The sequence below is a fragment of the Peromyscus eremicus genome, chromosome 12 (assembly GCF_949786415.1).
Source record: "Peromyscus eremicus chromosome 12, PerEre_H2_v1, whole genome shotgun sequence".
Lineage (NCBI taxonomy): Eukaryota > Metazoa > Chordata > Mammalia > Rodentia > Cricetidae > Peromyscus > Peromyscus eremicus.
This window is the reverse complement of record NC_081428.1, coordinates 1,277,820-1,303,341: the sequence shown is the minus strand read 5'-3', so window position 1 is coordinate 1,303,341 and position 25,522 is coordinate 1,277,820. Positions and strand designations below refer to the sequence as shown.

Here is a 25,522-nt window from a genome sequence, read left to right as displayed (position 1 = left end):
CTGGATACACTGTGGAGAGGCAGAGATAGATGCGTGCTGAGGCTGTGCTCCCGGAAGCACACTTCTGCAGTCAATGCAAACACCCGTGGTTTTCAGGAGCCTCTCTGACCTCAGCTCACCTGACGGGTTACATAAGGCAAGAGGTCCTTCCCGGGCAGTGGTTCACGGTATTAATTTTCTGTTGCTGCTGTAACAAGATATTGCGAACTTGGAGGCTTCAAACAACATGGCTGGGGTTTACTCAGTCAAGTGTTAGCCTTCCAAGTGGGAAGCCTGAGTTCCATCCTCAAAATTCACATTAAAAAACGGGGAGGGGCGGCACACTGCTGCATGCTTATTGTTATCGCAGCATCAGGGAGGAGAAGAGAGGCAGATCCCTGGTACTAACTGGCCAGCCAGCCTGGCCTACTTTGGAAAGCCAGTTTGCTATAGGGATCCCCTGCCTCTGCCTCACAGGGCTAGAATTACAGGGGAGCCACCACACTCACCTGGCATTTATGTGGGTTCTGGAGAGCTGAACTCCGGTCCTCTTATTTACATGGTGAGCATTTTAACTGCTGAGCCTTCTCCCTAGGCCCCTTTCTCTGTTTAAAGAACCACACAGAACATTCTGCTGCCTCCACACAGCACAACTCCGCATGACTTTCATGAAAGTTCACCTTTAATGTTGTGAAGGGTTAAGTTAATTACACGGGAAGCTTGGGTAAAACGGTCATGCTAACTCCTTTCAGCCCGTGAGGAGGAAGGTAAGAAACAGAATTCAACTGGGAGGCTGAGAAACAGCTCTGTCTGTAAAGTGCCTGCCACACAAGCTTAAGGACCCACGTATTTTTAAAATGAAAAAGAAAAAGAAAAGAAAAGGCAGGTCTGTAACCTAGCACCAGAGTCGCAGGGGTGGAGACAAGAGAATTGCTGAAGCTCATTGGCTACTGGGTGCAATCCTGAAGCTCATTGGCTACTAGGTGCAGTCCTGAAGCTCATTGGCTACTGGGTGCAATCAAATTCATAGGCTTCCAATACAGTGAGACTGTCTCAAAAGGAGGTGGGGTAGAGAAAGATTCAGAAAAACACTGAGCATTGAGGAAAGACATCTAACATAACCTCTGCCCCCCCCCCCCCACAGAGACAGAGAGACAGAGAGGGAGACAGAGAGAGAGAGAGACAGAATAGATACCATCTTCTCATTTTAAGTAAGAATGAGGAGCCAGAATGTGTCTGATTTTATCCTGTTTTACCTCAGGTAGGTCAAAGGTGGGATTGTAGTTATTTGTTCAGTGTGCGGGGACAACTGCATGTGGGGGGTTGCTGCTTACAGGGACCCATTTATTCAAGAAAGGGACCTCAACTACATTTCTGTCTGCCTACCCAAAAACACCCATAAGACTAAAATCATCACTTGAGGGAGATTTTAAAGTATATAATTTTAAAGTAATTTCAAATCGTTAAAAAAAAAAAAAACCTTTGCCACTGGGTACAGCCTGGCATTGGTACAGGCTGTCTACACTCCTGGTGGCTGGGCACACCTCTGGGCCATTATGGTAAAATGAGCGTGACAGGGAGGGGGTGGCGGGAGCCTGCAGGTCAGGAGCAGCAGATGTTCTTGGGCCAGGTTATTCTGTTTAATCTTCCATCTCTACAAGTTCATTTGAGCTTGCCCAAGGACTACATCAGCAGTCGCCATTAAGATGCAATTCTCTGTTGAACTAATTACCCAAGTCATCTTCATAATCAATAAAAGCCAGTAACTCAGGGCATAACCCCATCTCTGGGGTCTTACCCCAAAGCAGCACATGCACCATTTTCCTGAAATAACATCGAGAGGGCGAAAAAGATAGCTTCTGCAATGTGGCAGTTAGCTGGGGGTGCTTCTCTGGAAGATCCGTGATGCTGATTTTGTGAGCACTCCTGACAGAAAGTGATGCAGTCCTGTGTGTTTGTTTACATACAGCGTTTCTAGAAGGACAGACGGCTAAAGACTAACAATGAGTATGCATCTGAGGGTGAGGGCTGGGCACCTAAAAACTGGGGAATGAGAGGCTGGCGTGGCTAGAATTAGGTATTCTTTTAAATTTTGAATGATTGCCAATTTAAAAAGGAAATAAAATGGCATAAAAACACGTGACCAGTAATCCGCAGTTCAGAAGATGCTCCCTTGTGGAGACAAATGGGACCAGGGAGGCTTTCCTTGGGAATCTTTGAAGGAATGCTGCGCTGTTAACACAACTATTTGGTAAATGCAGGGGTTCTATAGGGAACAAGAAAAAGAAATGGACCCATTCTAAGACTGTTAGGATGAACTCAAGTACAGAAAAAAGAAACCCAGGGAAAGAGGGCTGTGCATAGTCATTTCCTGGTGTGAAGAATTTACTCTGTGTTCTGAGCCTCAGATTTGGAACAAAAACACTACCCTCCCCCCTCTTTGTCAATCCCTTTGGTCTAATGCACCCTAGACCTGAGCATGGTCTGCATCATGTTTTACCTGAGCCAAGTTCCCATGCTCAGGGTCATAGTGAGCCGAGGAAGAATTCTACCATAAGCCCTCAACCTCACATCATGGACCATCATGGGAATTTCCTAAGGATTTTCATATTCATGAAACTTAATTATAGCCAAATCACCAATCTGTAAAACATGTCTGCTTTTGAGCGCTACTTTCAAGTCTGAAACAGAGCAAAGAGACAACAGCCCCCTGGAGATTCCCACAGTTTGTGTAGAGAAGCACAAGACAGAAGCAGGGAGAGAAGGTGGAGAGGAAGGAAAATACAAACACATCCAGAGGGGCTTTATTTACCCAGAAAACCAAAAGTCCCAGTCACAGGAAGGATCTAATTATGATACTGTAATCAACCATAATATTCAACTGCTGAATAAAGAGTTAGATAAAGTCACCAGTTTAAGATATTAGCCCTGAAGACCCTACAGATTTTAGCTTCTGGGTTTTGGAGAAGGCTGCCTAGACTGCATGCACCCTGTCTGCTCTGATAACAGGAAGCAGAATGGGAGGTGTTTAAGCCCCCGTAGCAATCACTGGGGGGTGCAAAGCGTGGCTTGGAGGGAAGAAAAGCCATCTGAAATACCCTAGAGTCTGTGCTGCACCAGCATGTGGATAAAATGATGCATAGGGTCCGCCAGTGTGGAGAAACAAGATTACACATATGCTTCTAATCCTTTGACAAAAATTGAGGCAATCAGGTTGTGGTGCAGCTGTGTTTTCCTACCAAAGAAGTAGTCATAACCACAGCCTGGCACATGGCTCTTCCCCGCTTTCAGAAAGACCTGGGTAAGCTCTGCTCCAAGGCTGAGATCCTGGTGACAACCCCCTTTAGTTTGCCTTTCCATCTATACCTAGGGTTCATATTCAGCCTGTAACTTGAAGGTTTAACCACAGGATGGCCATGCAGTGTGCAAAGGGCCCCACACTTAAAGCAAGAAGGATGGAACATAGTGGATGATACTTTCAGACAGGAGATTTTTATACAATTCACAGTTAACAGATGTAAAATAACTGGGAACCTAAAAAAAATAGATAAGAATAATTCCATTGCTCTGAAGAGATCAGCCAACTCCACCTGGTGTGATATGAGACCAGTAGCAATGGAAACAGCCTCCTCTCCCTGTATGATTGACTGGGTACTGGGTTCAGTGCCTCTATCCTTGGGTTGTGACTTTGCAGCACTGTAGGTGGGTGGGTGCGAGGATCTACCTACCCTCCATTGAAACTGCCTAGGTCAAAGGTCAAAGGTCACACTCTCAAGGAGAAGCAGAAATCAGCCACAAACCTGCTTCAAAATATGAGCCCTTAAACACTTTACCTGGCTGACTTCCTCCAGTCCTGAAAGAATGACCAAAGGGAGCAAGGAGAGGGTGAGAGGGAGATACCAAAATGGTTCACTGCTGAACAGCAGCTGAGGATGCCAGCAGCAGGCCACAGAGGGTTTGGATTCATGCAATCTCTGCAGAAATGGCAGCACACAGCTTCTGTCTTTCATCTGCCATCCCAACACCCAAAGGCACATCAACAACAACCAAGTATTTTCTTAGTTCCCCTTCACACAAGACTGGGTCCAAACGGACAAGAGACTTCACGGGATCCCAGTTGATTTCAATTAAAACCAAAAGTCCAAATTCTGTTTCAGAAATGATGAGTCCTTGCTGGTTGGTGACCATAGGGGAGCTTGGAAAACATGTAGACCATGGTGTGAAGACAGATACAGGCCTGGCTAAAGCCAAGAAATCAGAGACTCATGGCTCCTAAGGTTGGCACAGGGCTGAGAGTAGAGTATTGTCTGCTGACCAGGAATCCTTCAGTCCTTGGCAGTCAGAAGAGCTAGAAAGCACCTGTGACTCCAAACACCCAACGATATCAGAAATGCAGTGAAACTCCCCAAACTGATGTCAGGCCACTGGCAGGAAAATAGTTGGAACCCACCAAGGTTTCCTAGTGGCTTTACCCAGCAGGACTGCTTAAGAGGATGATTGGACCATGGGCCTGGATACAGGTGTTTGGAAGGGTCTGCACTTGGTTGTATCTAGCACGGGGAGGTCTTTTTGCCTTGCTCTTTGGCATTGTGATAAAAAGCCCTTTGGAATAAAGTTCTGGGCTGGTGGGTTTTGACCCAGGCCCCCCGAGGCCATCCTGCGTTTCCGTCTGTCTCTCTCCCCACTATATTCCTATCTAAGTACTTCCCACTTCTCCCTGCTCAAGAGTACCCTGGTCATGAAAGTGGGGGCTGGTCCCCCACAGAAAATGTATGCATTGGGAGCTAATCACAATAAACAGCGGATCAAGTCAGTCCCAGAAAGATACCATGTGTTCTTTCTCATCTGTGGGCCATGGATTTTATATAGATTTGTAAACACATACGTGTGCAGATACCATGAAAACAGAAGGAAAACTTTCTAGGGAGCAAAGGAAATGGGTGGAGGAGGAGGTGACAGGGATATGGGGATCCACTATATGTTTGCATGAGAGTGGCCTTAGTGGCCAGTGTGATCAAAGGGAAGAAAGTCAAAGCCACACCTCTATTCCAAGGAGAACCCCAGGCAGCACCTACATGTTGAGTTCTGATGTCATCCTGTCTCCCTGCAGACCCCCGTCTTAACTGGGGTTAGTATGAGCCCTCTTTCCACCAGGGTCCCTGACTCTTGGCCCTGAGGTTTCAGCAAAATAGGACATTTTGCTGTGTGGTTTCCACTGCAAAGTAGAGTGGCTTTGATTTGAAAGGATGTGTAAGCCTCTTCAGGTTACTCTTAAGCATGTAAAATATTGTCTACACATATTTAAAGAAACGTACCAATGGCTCACTCCCATAGCTTATAGATTCACAAACATACCCCAAACACACACAGAAAATGTCAGTGAGATTTTAGTTCTGGCTAATAATATTTATGAAAAGCAAATTAATTAAATGTGACAAAATACAATATAAACATTGGCCTGTGCATGGGGGTTAGTACTCATTTTGTTTTATTATCTGTCCCTTTGTATTCATTCACTTGTTCATTTGTGTGTGTGTGTGTGTGTGTGTGTGTGTGTGTGTGTCTATGTGTGTGTGTGTAAGTGTGTACATGTTCCACAGAGTGGATATGGAGGTCAGAGGCATACCAGGTGTCAGTCTCTGCATCCCATCTTGCTCAAGACAGAACCTCTGTTGTCTTTTCCATTCTGCCCAAATAGGCTAGCTGGGCTGCAAGCTTCCAGAGGCTCGCCTATCTTGGCCGTCCATGTTCCCAGAGGAACACTGGGATGATAGTCACATGTCCAGCTTTATGAGTTCTGGGGATTCAGACTCAAATACTCATACTGGTGCTCCAAGTACTTTACCTGCTGAACTTTCTCCCCAGGCCCCTTTCTTTTCCTTTGAGATGTATTAAAATGAAAACAACAGACACCAAAGGCCTGCTTAGTGCTGGGCTAGAAGAGGAAAGTAAAGACAGCATCTCTGGTGGGAAGATTTCCTAATTAAAACTGAAAATTCACAGTCATTTAAAGTATTATCTTCAGGTTGGGAAGAAAACTGACTTTTCTATTTTTTTTTTTTTTGACTTGAGAAAGGGTCTCACTCTGTAGTCTATACTAGCCTGGAACTCACTATGGAGCCCCAGTTAGCTTCAGGCTAGGTACCACATACAGCCTGCTGGGCACACGAGCAGCAACTGACTCAAGCTGTTGAACTGGTAGAAGTGCCCGTGGCCTGCCAGTTAAACACCCCAATGTGGCCAGGCCAACCCACAGCTCTGGCCACACCCTCCTCCATCCCTTAGGCCTTGGTTTATGGATATCTTGCTGCCTTTGCCTCTGAGCAGACACTTCCTTCTCTCAAGGGAAGAACTCTTGGGCTTCCTCCAAGGCCCCTGCAGTATGGGCTCCACGTTACCAGCACTCTGCCTCTGCCCCCTCCATTCACAGATAGGGGTGTGTGATGTGGCCCAACTCAGGGTCTTTGGAAGAGAGCGTATGCCCCTGGGGCATGGAGATGCTGCTGAGCCCAGGGCCACATTTGGCCTGCTGAGGCCCCAGTTACCCAAATGAAACCCAAGAACAGTGAAATCAACAGCAAGCCAGAGGGGTAGTCCTGTGAGCTCTCTTCCTGTGAATGTCTCTGCTAACACTTGATGCTGCTAGACCTGCAGGTAGCCATGGGAAAAATGTCCATGAGCCAATAATTCTGTTAGTTTTAACTTATCATGCCATAGTAGTGTGAATGTAATTGGCCTCCTTAAGCTCACAGGGAGTGGCATTATTAGGAGGTGTGACCTTATTAGAGGAAGTGTGTCATTGTGTCACTGGGGTGGGGGTGGGCTTTGAGGTTTCCTATGCTCAAGCTACACCCAGTGTCTCAGTTCACTTCATGTTGCCTGAGGATCAAGATGTAGGATTCTCAGCAGCTCCTTCTCCAGCACCATGTCTGCCCATATGCTACTGTGTCCTACCATGATGATATTGAACTAAATCTCTGAAACCGTAAGCCACCCAATTAAATACTTTTCTTTATAAGAGTTGCCACGATCATGGTGTCTCTTCACAGCAATGGGAACCCTAACTAAGATACATGCATAAACAGGAGTCTTGCCTAATATAAATCATTGCCCAAATCATGCTGAAAACAAAACAAAACAAAAACCCAAATAACAACCACAGTACCTTTGTGCTTTTAGGTTTATGTGTATTCTGTCCAATCAAAATGTAATCAGGATATAGTCTCTGCATATATGACACATTTATATCCTAAGCCAAGCTTAAAGCCCTACCTGGGATGTCCCTGTCCCCCTATCTGTACACTCACGATGAAAGTAGACTGTGATAATGGGCCAAGAAATGCCTTACACACCAACTACAACTCTGCAGAGCCACAGGTGAACCTGAAGGCAGCGTGGGCTGGTATGGAAGGTATCTTCACCTGCTCTCTGCTGCTATGACTTCAGGCTACAGATAGAGTAATTTACAAAGAAAAGAATCCTTCATCCACAGTCCCAAGGGCTGAGAAGTCTGAGATTGGAAGGCAGCAGTAAGAAAGATTTACATTGTAATGGAAAGTCTTCTGGGTTGTAAGCAACATGTGGCCTGAGAGCACACTTGGTAAACTGCACCTGACTCTTCTTTTATGAGCTATTAAGGCCCTTTCATGACTTTATGTAATCTTCATGTGTTCATGTATGTGTAGGTGCATGCTTATGTGCAAGTGTACATACCTAGTGGTCACCATGCAGGCTAGGCTCTGGTCAGCAAGACTTGGGAATCTTCCTGTCTCCACTTCCCTGGCACCAGGAAAACACATATGTGCCATCACACCCAGCTTTTTACATGGGTTCAGGAGATCGAGTTTGGATCTCCTTACAATGCACACACTTTACAGACTGAACCATCCCCTCGGTTTTCATGTCTCATCTCCATAATCTGCTTGAATTATTTATTCTGGAATAGAAAACACTTAGCAACCCAGAGCTCAGTGATCAGCAACCCTGTGATAAATAGACATGGGAACAGTGTGTGTCTAGGACTATTGTGTGATTAGTCTAATCTCTTACACCAGATGCTCAAAGAGTAATTAGCACACACAGACCCTGCCATGTATTCAATAAGAAAATATTCTCTGTGTTCATACCACGCTCCAGCCACCGCTCTGGGGCTCCACACACCAACCCGGCTCTGGTGCAGAAGCTCTTGCCCCAGAACATTTAACTCAGGCTCCACAAAGTTAAAGGCTACATGTTCCAGGAAAATCATCACCACAGTCTTCCCCAAATGTTCTTACATTTTCAATTTCTACATCTACAATTGATTTGTTTTTCATGTCTTCATGGCTTGCTGTTTTCAGTATATGGCTGTGATAAAAACTAACCCAGATTGGCTCATCAATCACATTCTTGTGTGTGTGTGTTCTTTTTTGTTGTTTTGAGATAAGGTCTACTCTCAAACTTACTGCAATCCTTCTGTTGCAGCTTCCTAGGTACTCAGATAAAGGGTATGAGCATCATGTCTAGCTCAGTCACTTTCTTTTACCTGCCCTAGGAAAAGATTTCATGATTTAAGGTTGTTTATAAACTACTATGTCACCACTTCATACTATTCCTTAGCTAAATCTTTATGTGACAATCAGCTTCCTCGTGTACTTATTTAACCTGAAAAGGTGTAATTACCCTATGTGCTGGTTAGTTTTTTAATTTGACACAAGTGAGAATCATTTGGAAAGAGGGAACCTCACCTGAGAGAATGCCTCCATCCTGTAGGCAAGACTGTGGGGCAGTTTCTTTATTAATGATTGATGTGGGAAGGCCCATCCCCACTATACCATGGTGCTACCCCTGGGCTGGTGGTCCTGGGTTCTGTAAGAAAGCAGGGGAGCAAGCCAGTAACAGCACCCCTCCATGGCCTCTGCATCAGCTCCTGCCTCCAGGTTCCTGCCCTGACTTCCCTCAGTGATCGACTGTGATCGAGATATGGAAATAAAAGAAACCCTTGCCTCCTCACATTTCTCATGGTCATGGTGTTTATCATAGCCATAGAAAGCAAACTAGGACCCATTTTACTGATGTGTGTGTGTGTGTGTGTGTGTGTGTGTAAATATGGACATTCACACGCCATGGCATGTATATGGAGATCAGAGAACAATTTACACGTGGTCTCAAGGATGGAATTCTGTCATCAGACTTGGTGACAGGTGCCCCTATACAGAGTCATCACTCTGGTCAAAGATGACTTTTATTTTTAACTAACCATGGCCCATCTTAGATAAGTAACCCTTTATGTGCCAGAATTTCAGCGCTCCTAACTAGCATGAAAGAAAGCCTTCATTTAATTCATCATCAATTTTTAAAAATTAACATTCATAAGCTTCTCAGTCCCAGACTGGTGGTGTGCCAACTGCTTGTGTTAACCACAGACTCTGAAAGTTCAAAAGTGGTGATGACTTACTTGTCACTCAGGTGTTTCCTCAGCGCATCATCTAGAAGATTTCAGAAGCATTAAAGGATCATAAGAGGCAGAATAAAGTGCAATCTACCCACCCTCCCCCAGGGGCCAGCAAGTGCTCCCCATTGCCTCTCGTGGAGTTAGCTACAAGCAAATCTCTGGAGCTGGGGGGATGGCTCCATTCCTAAGGTGCTCACTTTGGAAGCAGAAATGTCAGGTCTGGTGCCATGAATTTTCAGCTCAGAACTGGGGAGGCAGAGACAAATGGATCCTTGGGGCTCGATGGTCAACTAGCCTTGACCACTTAGTGAGCTCAAGACCAGAGAGACCTCGTCTAAAAGGAAGGAGATACACAGTGCTCTGAGGGACAACACCTGAGACCATCTTCTAGCCTACCCATGCATGTATACATGTGCATACACACACACACACACACACGCACACGCACACGCACACGCGCGCGCACACACACGCACACACACACACCCTGTATCCTTTGTTAACTACTTCCTGTCTCCACTGCTGCTTCCTAGATGGCACTTTCACATCATTTCATGGTAAGGTTGGGAAGTATGGGTTGGTGGGTATTTATCTGTTCAGTGTTCAGCCACTATTGGTACACCCTCAGAGTAGAACACTCATCACTGACTACACACACTAACATGTTTGCACACACTCCTGTGTCTCATCCACACCTGTCAGCAAAGCCAGGCCAGCAGGCTAGCGTCCACAATAGAGAAAAATCAATACCTCTTTGAATTAATCATGCAGCCCATCAGACAGGATTATGGGCACAGGAGGTAGAACAGGCGTGCAGGACCCGTGTGCTTCTCTTTCCTCCAGTTTTTCTTCATTTCCCTGGGCCTCTCTCTGAACTCTTGTCATTGATTTCCAATATCTGCCCCTCACTCCCAGGTTCTGTCCCACATAATTCTGCCCAGAAAGGATCTGAGAGATAAAAGGGAAGACTCAAATGTAAATCATAGGGAAAGGTGCTTTAAATTACTGTTTCCCTTAATGTTTAAATGCTGGTTAAATGTGACAGCTAGAAATGGACTAAGTCTCCTGTTGTTCAGTCCTATCATGGTAAGGTGATGTACATGAATAGTGTGTGTGTCTGGCATATGCATGTTTACATGTGTGCATGTCTATGTGTGCATGTTTGTGCACTGCATTTATGTGTATATGATTACATGTGTTTCTGTGTTCATATATATGTTCAAGTGTTTGCATGTGTGTTCTGTATGTGTGTGGTACATGCATGTGTAGGAATGTGGATGTGTGTATGTCTCTGTGTTTACATGTGTATATGTTCATGTGTGCATGTTTGTGCATTTCATTTTTGTGTATATGCTTATGTGTATTTCTGTGTGTTTACATATATATTCATTTGTGTTTATATGTTCATTTTGAGTGTGTGTGTGGTATATACATGTGAGTGTGCATCTGTTTATGGTGCATACGTGTGTGCGTGTGCGTGTGTGTGTGTGTGTGTGTGTGTGTGTGTGTGTAGTATATGCATGTATGTATGCTGTATGCATGTGTGTGGTGTATGAATGTGTGTGTGTGTGTGTGTGTGTGTGTGTGTGTGTGTGTGTGTTATAATCATGGTTATGGGTATATTCACTCACAAGGGTCCTAAAAGTATACATGGGGTCCTAAAAGTATACATGGAGGCCAGAGTCCAGTATGTCAGGTGCCTTCCTTAATCACTTTCCCCCTTAAATTTTGAGAGTCTCTCAGAACCTGGCAATCGCTGTTTTGGTTTCATTCACGGGCCAGAAAGCATTGGAGGTGAATCTGTCACCCTAATGTCCCAGTGTGAGGGTAAAGGCACAACTGCATGCCCAACTTTTATGTGGGTGTTGGAGATCAGAATCCGGATGCTTGTGCTTCTGCACCAAGCACTTTACCCACGGAGCCTTCCTCCATGATTACACAAAGATGTCTGCTAAACCATACCACGGATTCCAGGTCCATCTCCAGAATGTCTGTCCTTCCCGTTACCCAGGTGGTTAGAACATGAGGCCTAGGCTCCACCTCCTCAACTTCAGTAGCTTTCAAGATCAGGATATGCTTTATCACCCACAGCATCCTTTCCCACTCCACTCTGTTTAACGGCCCACAAGGGCACCTAGAGAATCCACATCAGCAGGGCTGAACAGAGGCAGCTTCGCTTAGATTTAAGATTCCAGAGATGAGCAAACAGGTGCAAGATCTCAGAGCAAATGGGAGATGTGATAAATGTGAGTTTTAAACTTATGAAATTGGCTTCCCAGCTCCATCGTTTTGCTTACAAAGATTACTTGTATTCTGACTGTTCATAAAGGTTTTGTTGGGAGTGGAGTTGTGGCTCAGTGGTTGAGAGGTCTTGGTGGCTGCTCCTGCAGAGGACCTGGGTTTGATTCCAGCACTCACACTGAGGCTCACAGCTGTCTATATAATTCCAGTTCAAGTGGATCTGATACCTTCTTTTGGCCCCCACCTGCACTAGGCACACAGTGGTACACAGACATTCAAGCAGGCAGAACAGCCAAACATACAAAGTATAAAATAAGGATTTTGTCATTTTTAAGACACTCGTAAAAATCATTTTGGTAATTTTGATAAAGACATAATAGAGGCTCACATGTCCGTGTTCCATGTCCACAGGTCATAACCAGGAAACAGAGAGCAAGGGCTGTGGAAACAAATCTGATTCTTACATCCAGATCTGCAAATAGCACATGTGAGAAGCCCGTGGAAGCTACTCAGGCACCTCAAAGAAGCCATAGGATGTGCACAGCTTCCACCTAAAACTGACCCCAGAGTTCATGGAAGCCACTGCAGGAGAGTCATGGGCAGAGTGAGGCATGGCCAACAGCGGGGTGGTGGGGACTGCACTGACTGGCTTGTTTCTCCTGACTTATTGGCAAGTGTAACGTTACGACACATTCAGGAAATCCTTGTAGCTTGATGTAAAAATGATCTGCAAAGTTAAGACACACTTCCTTCATTACTCTGTGTTTCCTAGAAAGAACATGAAAATGGACATCTCGCAAACATCCAACCCTGGGAAAATACCGTTTCAAGAGCCTGCTCACTTGGAAACCATCACTGCAGACACATACACATACCAGGCCCACGTGCACTTTGGCGCTCCACCAAGGTATCTGGCCTGGCTGTGTTCCCTTCTGGAAAATGGCCCTCCTCAATTTCAGGTTCAGTTGGCTTTTTCAATGATAGGGTTTCAGTCCAAAGGGATAACAGTGCTGAGAACTATAAATGTCACCATCTAATTAAGGAAGGGAGTGCACATTATGCCTTTCTCTCCTAATACAATCTTTGGTCTGAAAATGACTCCATGAAGGCTTTATAAAGCCCTTTCTTTTCCTGGTGTAAGAACAATGGTAGCGAGAGACACTGTGGGCACAGAAGGACAAAGGGATGCCGCAGAAAATGAGCAAAAAGCAAGAGTGAGCTACGAGGAGAGAGAGCTGGAAGGTTCGCAGATGTTTAGCCAGAAGTGAAGGATGTATTTGCCCCCTGCATGCAAGGCTTCCCTGAGCATGAAACTCCACTCAGCGGGAATGGAGGGGGGTATTGTGAGGGTTGGCCTGGTGGAAGGGAAGTATAGAAAGCCAAAAAGTCATAACACTCAGGTGCTGACTGGTTTTGTGGCAAGCCACCATCCCACTGAACCCTTCATTTGCCCATGTGTCCCTCATACAAACTCAAAAAACATTCAGCTAAGAAAACTTCCATCTATCACAGAACATTCATATGCCGAATCATGTGTGTGCCTCCAGACTCCTAAGTTGAACATAAACAGAGGTGGAACCTGTGGAAAGGATGAGATCATGAGAACTTTATCAGAGTCCTCAGGAAAGGACCCCAAAGGGGTGCTTTACCCTTCATATCATGCAAGGACACAAGAAGACGATTGTGAACAACAAGATTCTCTAGAAGTGTAAGAAAGAAATTCCTATTTTTTTTATCAACCAGTCCAGAGTAATGTGTTACAGCATCTAAAATGAACAAAGACCACGAGTACACTACACATGCATGCATGAACACACATGTATATACATGTCCTCATGTGCATGTGCATGTATACACACACGTACACACACACTGTATCCACAGAAACATTAGAAAACCTTTTAAATACATATGCATAACATTTTATTGGCATCAAATTTGATATTGAAGTAAGCTCTGAGTTATAATCTATTTTCAAAGTGATTCAATAAGGTGCGTGTGACTTTCACCGAACTGTTAAAGAAACAGCTTTTAAGCCATCAGTCTCTGGGCTCATCAGCATTAAATAAGTTGCGCCTGGCACATCTCCATCTCATCCATGCCCTTGGTAAACAGATTGTGTAATTTTTTTAAGTGGCCATGGTTACAGTGGTGTCTTACCCATCCCACATGCTTAAATCACAGTCATGAAACCAGTTTAAGTGGAGTGCCATGACAAGAAAGAGAAACAGCCACAAGATGGCCTGGCTGTGCCCCTGCTCTGCACTCACAGCTCAGGTGGTTTGGACTCTCTGGATCCTTTTGGCATCTCCACACAACTTCCCGGCACACACATGCCCCTGCAGTGTGATGGGCAGATGCTCTTAGGCTATCTTCATTCTCACTTGGCTCATAGGCATCCCACTGGCCAAACAACTGTCCCCTCTCCTCCTCTCACCATGTGACCCTCTCCTGTATCCTTTGCCCAGGTCATCAGGTTGGTCTGATGTTCTTTCACTGACATCCTACAATTTTAATACCCATGATCATTAGTGGGTGTAAAACACCCATCACTGTGTGATGTCATATGGATCCACGTGCAAAAGTCATGCATGCAGAGGCATCTAACACTTAGGTGGAGGGACAGGTGCAGCCTACGGACTGCAGACATGGCTGAGGGTCCAGTGCATGGGACAATGCCATAATATGTCTCTCTAAAGGTCTTTGCATGTGTCTAGGTTCCTGTGGCTTGGCTATGCTTTGATTAGATGTTGTGACTTAGATTTTTTCTTTGAGACAAAGATCTCAAGAATCCAAGGCTAGTCCCAACTCACTTTATAGCCCAGGATGACCTTGAACTCCTGATCTTCCTGTTTTACTCCCAAGTGCTGGTGTGTACCACCACACCCAATTCATGTGGTGTTGGGAATCAAACCTAGGGCTTCATGCATACTAGGCAAGTTCTCTACAAACCATGCTGCATCGTTAGCCTTCAGTGCTGTCATTTAATACATGCTGCAATATAAAACTGAAAGGAGTGTACTAAAACAGTCATTTCAGGAAAATAACAGGAAACACTGTTCACTTTGGGAACAATGAATACTGGCAATTGGGTGACCCATTTTCCCATGGAGTAACACTATGAGGCAGGTGTCAACTGCAAAGTCCCAAGATTTGCCAACTGAGACACTCTAGAGAGGTGATGTTATGTCATATCTTGGAAAAAAAATAGAGAAAACCAAAAGCTCTTTCTCAAAGTATTGAGAATAATTTGAAAGGAAAACATCATTACGGTTTTGACAGAGAAGTCTCACATTCAAAATTGACTCTAAGTATTCTTGAAGCCCTTCCTCTGTGTCCAGCACCAGTGTACTATCCCTGGTGGATGGGAAAAAATAACTAGAGATTGATTTGAAGTTAAAAATTTATCTTTCAGGCTCCTGGAGAAGAAAAGCCATCACCTTTCCTATCCAGCTATGGAGCCTGTGTGCCATACTGTCAACCTGTTAAGCAACAGTGGTACCATGTGGAATGGGGTAACCAACCACCTTCTGATTGGACTTGATGTAACATGGCTAAAAGCCCATGGCTGGGGATGTTAGAGACCCCATGTAGGAACCTACTGTGATTGTTTTATTAAATGGATATGTTATCAAACTGACTTCTATATGTTTATACTTAACTAGGGCTACTCTAAGCCTTGGTCAAGATGTTTTTTTTTTTTTTCTTGTAGTATGTGGCAGGCAGTTAATGCAGATTCATAATTGGTCAAAGTAATGAAAAGAAGTGACTATTGAGTCTTCAGACCTAAATGAGAGATTTATATCACCCACTCCAAGGCTCAGGGAATATCACAGAAGAGGGAGTGAAGGAATGCAAAAGTTGGAAGATGGAGAGAAGTACTGTGAAATGCTGTCTCCTGGACAGGGCACGGCCTTTGCACTCAGTTTCACAACCTCTACTGTTTCCAGCACAAGTTCTGTACAAGATAAAGCCCTTCAACATTCTATTGCCAATGTATGAATGGTTCATGAGAGGTATCCCCTCTCTGAGGGTCTATTGGCAGTTAATGATGGTAGGGGAAGGGAAATAACTTTATGATCATGGAAGCAACCATAATTAAATTAAGTCATACACACACACACACACACACACACACACACACACACGCACGCACATACGCACACATACACACACACACGCACATACGCACACATGCACACACACACACACACACACACACACACACACGCACGTACGCGCGCGCGCGCGCGCACACACACAGGCATACAAAGGAGGGGAAGTTATTGGCAAGAAGGGTCTCAGCATGAGAGGAAAGGGACTATAGGGGGTAATGGTTGGTAAAAATAATCAAAATACCTTAAATACATGTCTAAAGTTATCAAATAGTAAATAAAAATGTTAAAACAACACAAGAGATGATGAGGGATATGCAAATTTCTCTGGTTTGATCATCATTCAATATATAATCTAAATATACTATACTTCATGCTTCTGTACAATTATATATCAATAGGATGTTAAATGATGAAGAAGATTTCATCTTTGTCTTAGGCAATTTTGTGTATTTGCTTTCTCTTTAGATAACACACTTTCAAAGATATTAATTACATTACCCCAAAAACATAATTAAGTACCCTAAATACATCATATATCCAGAGTTAAATCCAGCTAGGTTCATGTACTTGTAAACATCTTCCTTGCTTTAATAAATCTCTACTTTAAGACTTGTTACTGTTACAAGTGGCAGGTCACTCTGTTGGTGATGCTACCTACATCATGGGTGAGTCACTGAGCTCTCTGGGTCTCAGCTTCCTCATCTGTGAAGTGGGATGGAGAGAGTGACTACCTGGTGGGTTTGTAATGCAGCCGTCAATAAAGCCCGGCACGTGCATGTGATGCCATGGAGACCTACTTAGCAATCTGCACCCCTAAGTGTTCCTGTGCCTGTACTCTGAATCACTCATGACAGTTAAAGCAAAATATCTGTTTCCTTTCATGCCAGTTTATTTATCAAGTCAGTCAAAAGGTGTTTGTTACAATAAGACCCTGTACACTACCAGTTCACAACACCCTGGTACTTCAGTGTTACCAAGACAGGGTTCCAGGTCATTCTCCCACATCTTCTGCACCCTCTGCATTTTGACAACTCTTCTTGAATTACGTCTGCTTTTCCATTTTTAGAAGTGCCTCACTGGCAACTGTTGATGTGTTTCAGAAGCACATTGGGGAGAGTATAGTACAAAGGGTAACAATGTGTTTATATCAAGCCCCACCCCTAACACCTTACCTATAAGCAGTGTTGTTTTTTATAAAGCACATAGTGATGTGGGGCTGGGATATAGCTTAGTTGGTAGGGTACTTGCCTAACATAGACAAAGTTGTGGGTGTGAGCCCCAGCATCTCATAAACAAGGCATAGGAATGTACTCCTATCATCCCAGGATTTGGAAAGTAGGGGCAGGAGGATCAGATGGTTGAAGACCATCCTTGGTTACATACGGGGTTTGGGGAAAGCCTAGGCTATATGAGCCCTTGTCTCAAAAAAAAATCCATTATGTTACTGTTCCTACTGTTTGTATTTTAAAATGAGGAAAACACCTATAAAAATGTCATGTGACTAACCTCTGATTACATGGCTTGGTCTATGATGGATCTGCAATGTAGACTTTGATGTTGGCTTTAGGCTCCACATTGGTACCTCACAGAGGAAGAGACAGCCAGAGACCCAGAAACACCTAATTGTATAACCCACAAAGCATCTTTCTTAGCTTGCACTGCATAAGCATTTACTTTCTTTATGAACGTACTGCATCCCATCACACAGAGGGATGGAGCCAGGCTTCTTTGGGTTCAAATCCTACCCTTCTCCCAGACTATTGAGAGTGAACAGAATGCAGAGAGCAGAAGCATCTGCAAAAGAGTGTGGGACCTGAAGAGAGTGTTCCAAACAGTATGGAACAGAGCACGTGGTTCATTGCCTATTGGCTGCCCTTGTCCCTCAGCTCTCTGCTGGGAGCCTTTCTTCCCTTTACTCTAAGCCAAGCAGCCCACAAAGTCATTTTCTGTTTTCCGTGAAGCTGGATACTGGATGACAGGGCTCATTTTTGTTTTGTGTAAGTCTTCAGACCTCTAATGACTTCAGATATTTATTGTTCATCCTCCCTGACAAATTCTCCCTTGCCATGGGATGCGAGAAAACTGAGGTTGAAATGCCCAGTAACCCAGGAGAATTCATCTGAGATATGGACTGTGTGTCCTGTGGACGCTGTATGAATCATGTGAGCGACAATGCCTTCATTTCACATTCCCTTCCAGTGTGCCTAATAAATTAATCTCAGTCAAAAACTGTATTTGTAAATCTTGAATCCCATTTTTTGGGTGTTTTGTTTGTTTTTTTGTTTGTTTGTTTTTGTTTTTTGACTACAGTAGACAGCCTAACCTAGTCTTCATGACTCCTGATTTTAGTGTGCAGATAAAGACTACCAAAGAACATGGCAGTCATCCTGCCCAAGACTGTGTTTGAACCATCCTAAAATGAAAAATCATAGGTGAACAGGAGACCAGAGAAAATGCTTGGATTCAAAGGAGGTCTGTTGGACTAAGATGGACACCTGTTCCTTACATGAAGATCCACACATCTCTGTGAGGGAGACAAAGTAGGTTGGGGAGAAGATTCCCCCATGGACAGACTGAAGCCAGTCACATGTCCACTGAGAAGGAGCAAGACAGGTACTTGTCGGGTAGCTTTGGGGACATGCAAGTCATTTGGAGTAAGAGCTCTCTTGAGGCTGGGGATATTTGGATTATTGGCATAAGTGCCACCATATTCACTCACTTCCTTAGCAATTTTGATGGTTATAATAAAAATGGGATTGTTGCGGGCGTATGAAACAATTGAGCCACCTACACAAAGAAGTTGTGTAATACAGCCTGGTGGCTCTGAGATTGTTGCTGTTACAGAGGCCAGCATGCATGGTGGACCTTTTGCTATTCTCTGGGAACAGGGACTTCGAAGGGTCCTCCCTGGTGAGAAGGGTCACTTGCCTCCACTGTATAAATAAATGCAGTTTGTACTGAACACTGCCATCCTGGAGTGTCCGGGATGAGGCACCTGTACAACCTGCCCCTGAAACCCTGGCCCCACCGTGCCTGTGGCTTTGCCACAGCCTTCTGCTGGTAGAACTCAGTTTGTCCTGGGTCACTTCATGGGGAGGGGACTGAGTCCCAGCTTGGCATCCTCTCAGCTCTGGCCCTTGTGCCTTTTATCTCTGCTGACTTTCCTGAGTCCCTCCTGGTAACAGTCTCGGCACAGGTATGGCTAACTGCAGGGGAAGCCCTCTGGGTGCCAGCAAGTGACCAAAGCTGGCATGATATTAGGAATCCTTGACACAGACACAGAGCATCCTGGGAGATTGCAGAGACGAAGGAGGGAGACAGGCAACATGGAGTTTCAGGCTCCTGTCCTTTATGGACCTGTGAAGCCATGAGTACCCACTTGAGGACACTGAAGCTAAAACCAGAGAGAGACACCTGTCCCTATGACCCCAGCCAGTGCTCTCAGTGGCAACTGAAAGCCATTTTCTCTTGGAAATACTGAACAGTAATTCAGGAGGAGTGGGATCCTGCTGCAAAGAGCCCATGCTGAGTTTTACTCACCACATAAGCACATGCTTATGCACATCATGAATACACAGCATATAGACACACACAACATATATATCACTCCCCACATACACCATACACATGTCAAATACACCATAAAAATATATACAGATGGACACCTCCAATGCCACTCCTGGGACAACGCCCAGCTTAGGCTAAATTTGCTAATTCACTGTTCCTTTCTCTTTTGCAAAAACATTAGCATGGTTGTGTCTTGTGTCCCTACTTCCTTGGTTTGGGACTCTGATCTGAAATGCACAACTTCCAGCACTGAGGGTAGAGTTCTTTGTCTTGGAAGGTGGTCTATGGGCCTCCTGGGTTGTTCAAGGACATTGAACCCAACTGTGGACTACACATGGCCCCATCTCAGGGTCCTCAGGAAATCCATAAGACTCACAAGTGGCCCAGTTCCAACCACACTTGGCATGATAGGACATAGACAACCAATTCAGTGAGCAATAGACTTAGCTAACTACAACTAACAGCTTTCAAACGGCAGCACGCCCTCCCTTCTCACAAGCTTTCTCAGGGAGTAGCTCCAGCAGGCCAAACACACCACATCTCCCAAACCTTCAGACTCCAGCCCCTGCACTGAACAACACTTTCTGTGTTGTTCATGCAGTTCCTATTTGCTAAAAGTCAATGCAAGTGAAATCAGATACATCAATAAAATGTTCCCTGGACGTGGGAACATTCCCCTCGTTTCATGGGTTCCTACAAATTCTTCACTGATGTTTCTTTCACTCAATGACTCCTTGGCACATTTGAAGTCAAACATGAGGTTTGCTGCCGATAGTTTTGTCCTTTCCATCCCATCAATGATGACCTCATTGCCCCTTTGACTCCAGAACGTTATGGTTGTCAATGAGATGACAACCTAAAAGCAAAGCGGTAGATCACCTTGGAAACGCTCAGCACTGGCTGTAAAACCAAATGCTCAACACTAAGAAGGGAGCTGTTGTTTCCAGATTGTAGATGTAGTTGCAGAACATGCATACACACCTAGACCCCCACCGTGGTACAGCTCTTCACCCCAGCATTTCACCCTCAATGAGAATGGATTGTATCTAAGCTACTCTCAGCACAGCTTGGTAAGATGTGCCAAAGGGAAGCTTTTCCTAATTTGCTTGACTCTAGCTATCTAATTATTTCCATTACCTTCCTAAAATGCAAAGGCTTTCTTAAATAATACCCCTTTTCTGGATTTTTCCCTGCTTCCCCAGGCAACATCATCTGTGACCTGAAGGCTTTTGCCTATTCTCCCACCCCCTCAGTATGCTGCACTCTCTAAGCTCTTTACGACAGAAATCATCCCGACAGGCGTTGCTCCTCAGAGTCACCTCCTGGGTTATCTATGACATACAGACACAGTTTTATCCCAATTCATACACAAAGGCTTCATGAAAACTGCTGGTCTGTGTCCTTTTTTATTTCACAGGGACAGAAAGCCGTTCCCTTTTATCCTAAATGTGGGAGAGAGACAGTCATCCTTAGACCTGTACTCACCAATCCTATCAGATAAAGCTCTTGGTTCATCACGAAACAGGGGTCTTCATCTAGGAAACTCTACAGAGGGAGGCAGCTGCTGCAGACACAGTAGTGTCTGCTTTCTCCGTTTTCCAAATCTGGTCCCCTTTGGCTGCATCTTTGATGTTAGTGTGCCTGAGCCCCTGGGGAGACTCTCACAACTTTATCAGCAGAAACAGAGATGGAGTGCCAGGCCCTCACATCATCGCCTTCCTGCATGGGAGGAAATTCTCAATGGGCACCACGGACAAAACCCACAAAGAAAGACAGGGCCATTGTTCTCTACAATTGTGTCTTAGGGTTCTTGGCAGCAGCGAGGACTCCATGCACTTTGATAGCCAAACCACTGTATTTTTATGGGATGACATTAATATTCAAAGGGCTTTGGCTGCTCTGCAGGACAAAAGGTGTGACAAAAGGGACATTAAATCAGGCAGGCAGCCCCCACGACTCACTGTTCTACTTTGAGTAATATAAGGAGACGGTGGGTGGGTCAGAGTTCACCACATTTACAAGGATGTCAGGTTTGTGGTGTGGACCTGTCCTGTGCACACAGAGCTCTTACCTGCTATCCACCACTATACCAGAATCTGAGAGCAAAGGTGAAGCCACGTGGGATAGAAGATGCCCAGGTGACAGCAATGGAGCCAGCAGACATTATGATCTTTGGGGTAATTAGAGAAATCCCACTCTTAGGCTACCAAGGTATTCTTTGCAAAGATAATCCAAAAGAAGTGAATGCATTCATGTCCTGGACATTGGGAACTTCAAGAATAGAGAAGAAGCAAAATTTGTTTCCAAGTGGACCTCAGGCCACCTGCAGCCTCCACCATCCCTACTCCTTCCCTAACCCCAAAGAGAAGTTGGTGCACACAGCCCAATCTGCAGCGAGTTCATGGGGACACATCAGATGCTCATAGCAGAGTCCTTCGGACCAGTCCTGTTTCTTCTTGCTTATTTTCTCAGCCAAGATGAAGGAGAGCAGTGCGCCGAGGTACAGACATCATTCTGTCACCTCTTGTAGCAGTGCATCAAGGATTCAAATTTCCTTCCATTGAAAAGCAATTTGGAGGGGCTACAGGGACAGAGATGCCCAGTGAGCAAAGCACTGTCAATGCAAGTGTGAGGACCTGAGTTCCAATCCCCACATGAAGCTGGATGCAGAACCCAGTAATCCCAACACTCCTGTGGAACGATGGGAGGTAGAGACTGGAGAACCCATGGAAGCCCACAGGCCAGCTAGCCTACAGTAAGAGGCACAGCAGCAGTGGCCAACAAGAGACCTTGTCTAATGAGATGTAAGGAGAGGACCTCCACTTGTGTGCTGTGGCACCTGCTGTGCGTGCGTGCGTGCGTGTGTGCGTGCCTGTGTGTGTGTGTGTGTGTGTGTGTGTGTCCCACAGATGTGCACAAACCTGCTGCTTACAAACTCAAAGCACTTTGGCTGCTCTGAACTCAAGTGGCCCCCAGGCCTTCAAGGCTGAGCCCCACAGAACCCTGGAGACCAGGATGCCCACCCAGCAGGCAACTTGCCAGAAGCCTCAGGAGACACTGTGCTTGGTGCTACCCTTGGGTGTCAGGGGCCTACATCTTCCTGAAGCTAACCCAGCTTTCTATACCAGCTCACTGCTATGGAACTGACACCAGGTTTTCCACTAAAGAAGTCACTGGTAAATTGGGTGGTCTGCTCCAAGGAGGAATGCTGCTTGGGATAGATGTCCCAACCAGATTCCCTGGAGGCCTAGGCTGCCATGAAGATACAGGAAAGGGGAAGCTGGTCTGAGCACAGCATAGACTAGATCTAAACGAACCTAGAAAGACTTGCAGATGGAGTGCAGGAAACATGTGAGCTCACCTTCTGGGGATCATAAAGGGGGCATGTGGTACTGGGACATCATTTCTAGAGCTCAGCTTGGATTCAGAATTTTTGCTGTGGCTGGGACCTCAGGCTGTGAAAGGCCTCCATACCCCACCACCCCTCATCCCCAGCATGGTTCCTCCCCAGAGCTGTCCTGACTTCACATGCCCTGTGCCCTGCATCACCTCCAGAGAGAAGCCGAGGCCTTCTCCACCATAGCCATCCCAAACTAGCTTATTTATCAATGGTGTTGCTAACTGCTTCTGCCACCTCCGGTGACCTCATGACCTTGCCCCCTCAGTGGGCCTATTGCATCCATAAACACTAGTGGATCTTCTCACCGAGCTATGCTCCCACCCACGTCTACTGACAGAGCTTAGCACAGCTCTGGATCCTTGAGGTAATCAGCCTTGTGGGTCTGTTGGATTCAAGCTGAATGACTAGTCTGTCTCCAACTGGCTGACATACTAACAAATATCTCTTTATTGATGGATTCCTTCATAAGATAATGTCCCAATGCCATTGCTCCGTCTCTCCTTTCAGGTCCACATCCCTAATCTCATCACTGGACCTTGATGAATTATATAAGAACAGAGATGACACATGTCACATCCAAGTACAACTTCTCCCAGAGAAGATGCTGAGGCCTGAACTGGATGTGTTGCTATGTGATGGAGTAGCCTTTGGTCCAGGCCACAGAGTGAGGGGGACAGTGAGCAGAGCTCCAGACACTCTCCTCTTGGGACACACTCTTGTCACCCATTTCAGTAAGAGGAGGTTTCCTCTTCTGGGATACACAATACCGAGTCATGTCAATATGGGGTCCTTTCTTCTCTCCCACAATACTCTCTGCTTAACCATGTCAGTATGAAGGCCCTTTCTCTTCAACACTGAACAAGTACGTGATTGTCCCAGAATTTCCCCGTTTCCCGTGCAGACTCCTAAGGAGAGGAAGCACAGACCATCAAACCATGAATGCTGGGGTGCAGAGGTGTGCAGGTGGGTCTTTATTCTCATTACCTGATTCACTTCTGAAACTCAGAATTTTTCAGACCATAACAGATTACACGATTAATCAGCATTACAGCAAGCACGTCATCCACTAATGAGTGAAGACATCGAGTTCTAAGCCACTACTAAAGCCAGTCTCGGTGTGTCACAGGCCTGTAATCCCAGCTGTTCAGGAGGCTGAGGCAGGAGGATTGAAAATTCAAGGCCAGCAAGGATAATGTAGAGACCCTTCCCCAAATGGAAAGCACAGAAGTGCAGGGTGTGGAGCTGTGTGGCTGGATGCTCACTGAGCATGTGTGGTCTGTACTCAATCCCCAGGACAGAAAACCAACCAACAAAAAAGCAACGTAAATAAGAAAACAAAACAAAACAAAAAAACTAAACTAAACCTCTGGTCTGTCCCCTATTTCTGTTTTTCTTCTGTGTGTTTTCAGGATGACATACCTTCATTTTCATTAGGGTCTTCCAAGAGGCTATTTCACATGAAGTGACAGGCAACAGATCTCATCCAGGTAATCATGAAGTAGAAACAAAAACAACCATCTCCGAGAAGGGCTGAGCTGCAGCATGTCTCTGAGCTGACAGGATGTCATAGCTAGTCAGGGATGGCACTGGAGTGTGTGCGTGCGTGCATGCGTGCGTGTGTGTATGTGTGTGTCTGTGTCTGTTTCTGTGTGTATGTGTGGTGAGTGTGTGTGTGTGGTAAGTATGTATGTGTGTGTGGTGAGTGTGTGTGTATGTGTGTGGTGAGTATGTCTGTGTGGTAAGTGTGTTTGTGTGTGTGTAGTATGTGTGGTGAGTGTGTGTATGTGTGTGTGGTGTGTGTGGTGTGTGTGGTGAGTATGCATGTGTGTGTGTGTGGTGAGTGGTGTGTGTGTGTGTGGTATTTGGTGTGTGTGTTGTGAGTGTGCATGTGGTGAGTTTGTGTGTATGTGGTGAGTATGCATGTGAGTATGCATGTGTGGTGACTACACATATGTGTGTGGTGAGTATGTGTGTGTGTGATATGTGTACATGGTGAGTATGCATGTGTGTGTGTGGTGTGTGTGTGTGTGGTGACTATGCATGTGTGTGTGGTGAGTGTGTGTGTATGTATGTGGTGTGTGTGTGTGATGACTATGCATGTGTGTGGTGAGTGTGTGTGTGTGGTGTATGTGTGTGTGTGGTGGGTATGCACGTGTGTGGTGAGTATGTGTATGTGTGTGTGTGGTATGTGTGTGGTGACTATGCATGTGTGGTGAGTGTGGTGTGTGTGTGTGTTTGTGTGTGTGTGTGTGTGTGCAGTGACCATGCATATGTGTGTGTGTGTGTGTGTGTGTGGTGAGTGTGTATGTGTGTGTGGTGAGTGTGTATGCTGTGTATATATGTATAGATAAGAGCACATGTGCGCATATGTACACATCCTGCTAGCTCCTGCCCTAGTTCATGGAGACCACCAAGAGCAAAGGAGTTGCTTCCTCATGTAACCACACACCATGCATCAGAATTATTCCCCACAGCAACAACACAACTTTACGACACCAGAAGTCACCGTGGACAGAGACGCAAGATGGGAAACCTGATCACTGTGTCCAGCTGGGCTTTCCAGGTCAAGAACACAGGGCAAGAAGCCAACTTCAACACTGCTGGCAGTGGATACACTGTGATCTCCCACAGACCGAGCTGGCCTGGCATTTCTAGACCCAGAGGTTATTCCCATGCAAGCATCTATTTCTGCATAGAACACAGATTCTCCATAGAAATGGCAAGTCCAGTCAGTGAGACGACATTGCTCTTACCGCACTTGAAAGCACCAACACAACAGAAACC

The 25,522-nt window shown here is 45.4% G+C and overlaps 1 protein-coding gene across 1 annotated transcript in view; it reads right to left on the bottom strand.

Moving 5' to 3' along the window:
- Nucleotides 1-25,522, bottom strand: part of Dscam (DS cell adhesion molecule) — a 488,931-nt gene that overhangs the window by 442,694 nt on the left and 20,715 nt on the right. The window lies entirely within an intron of this gene.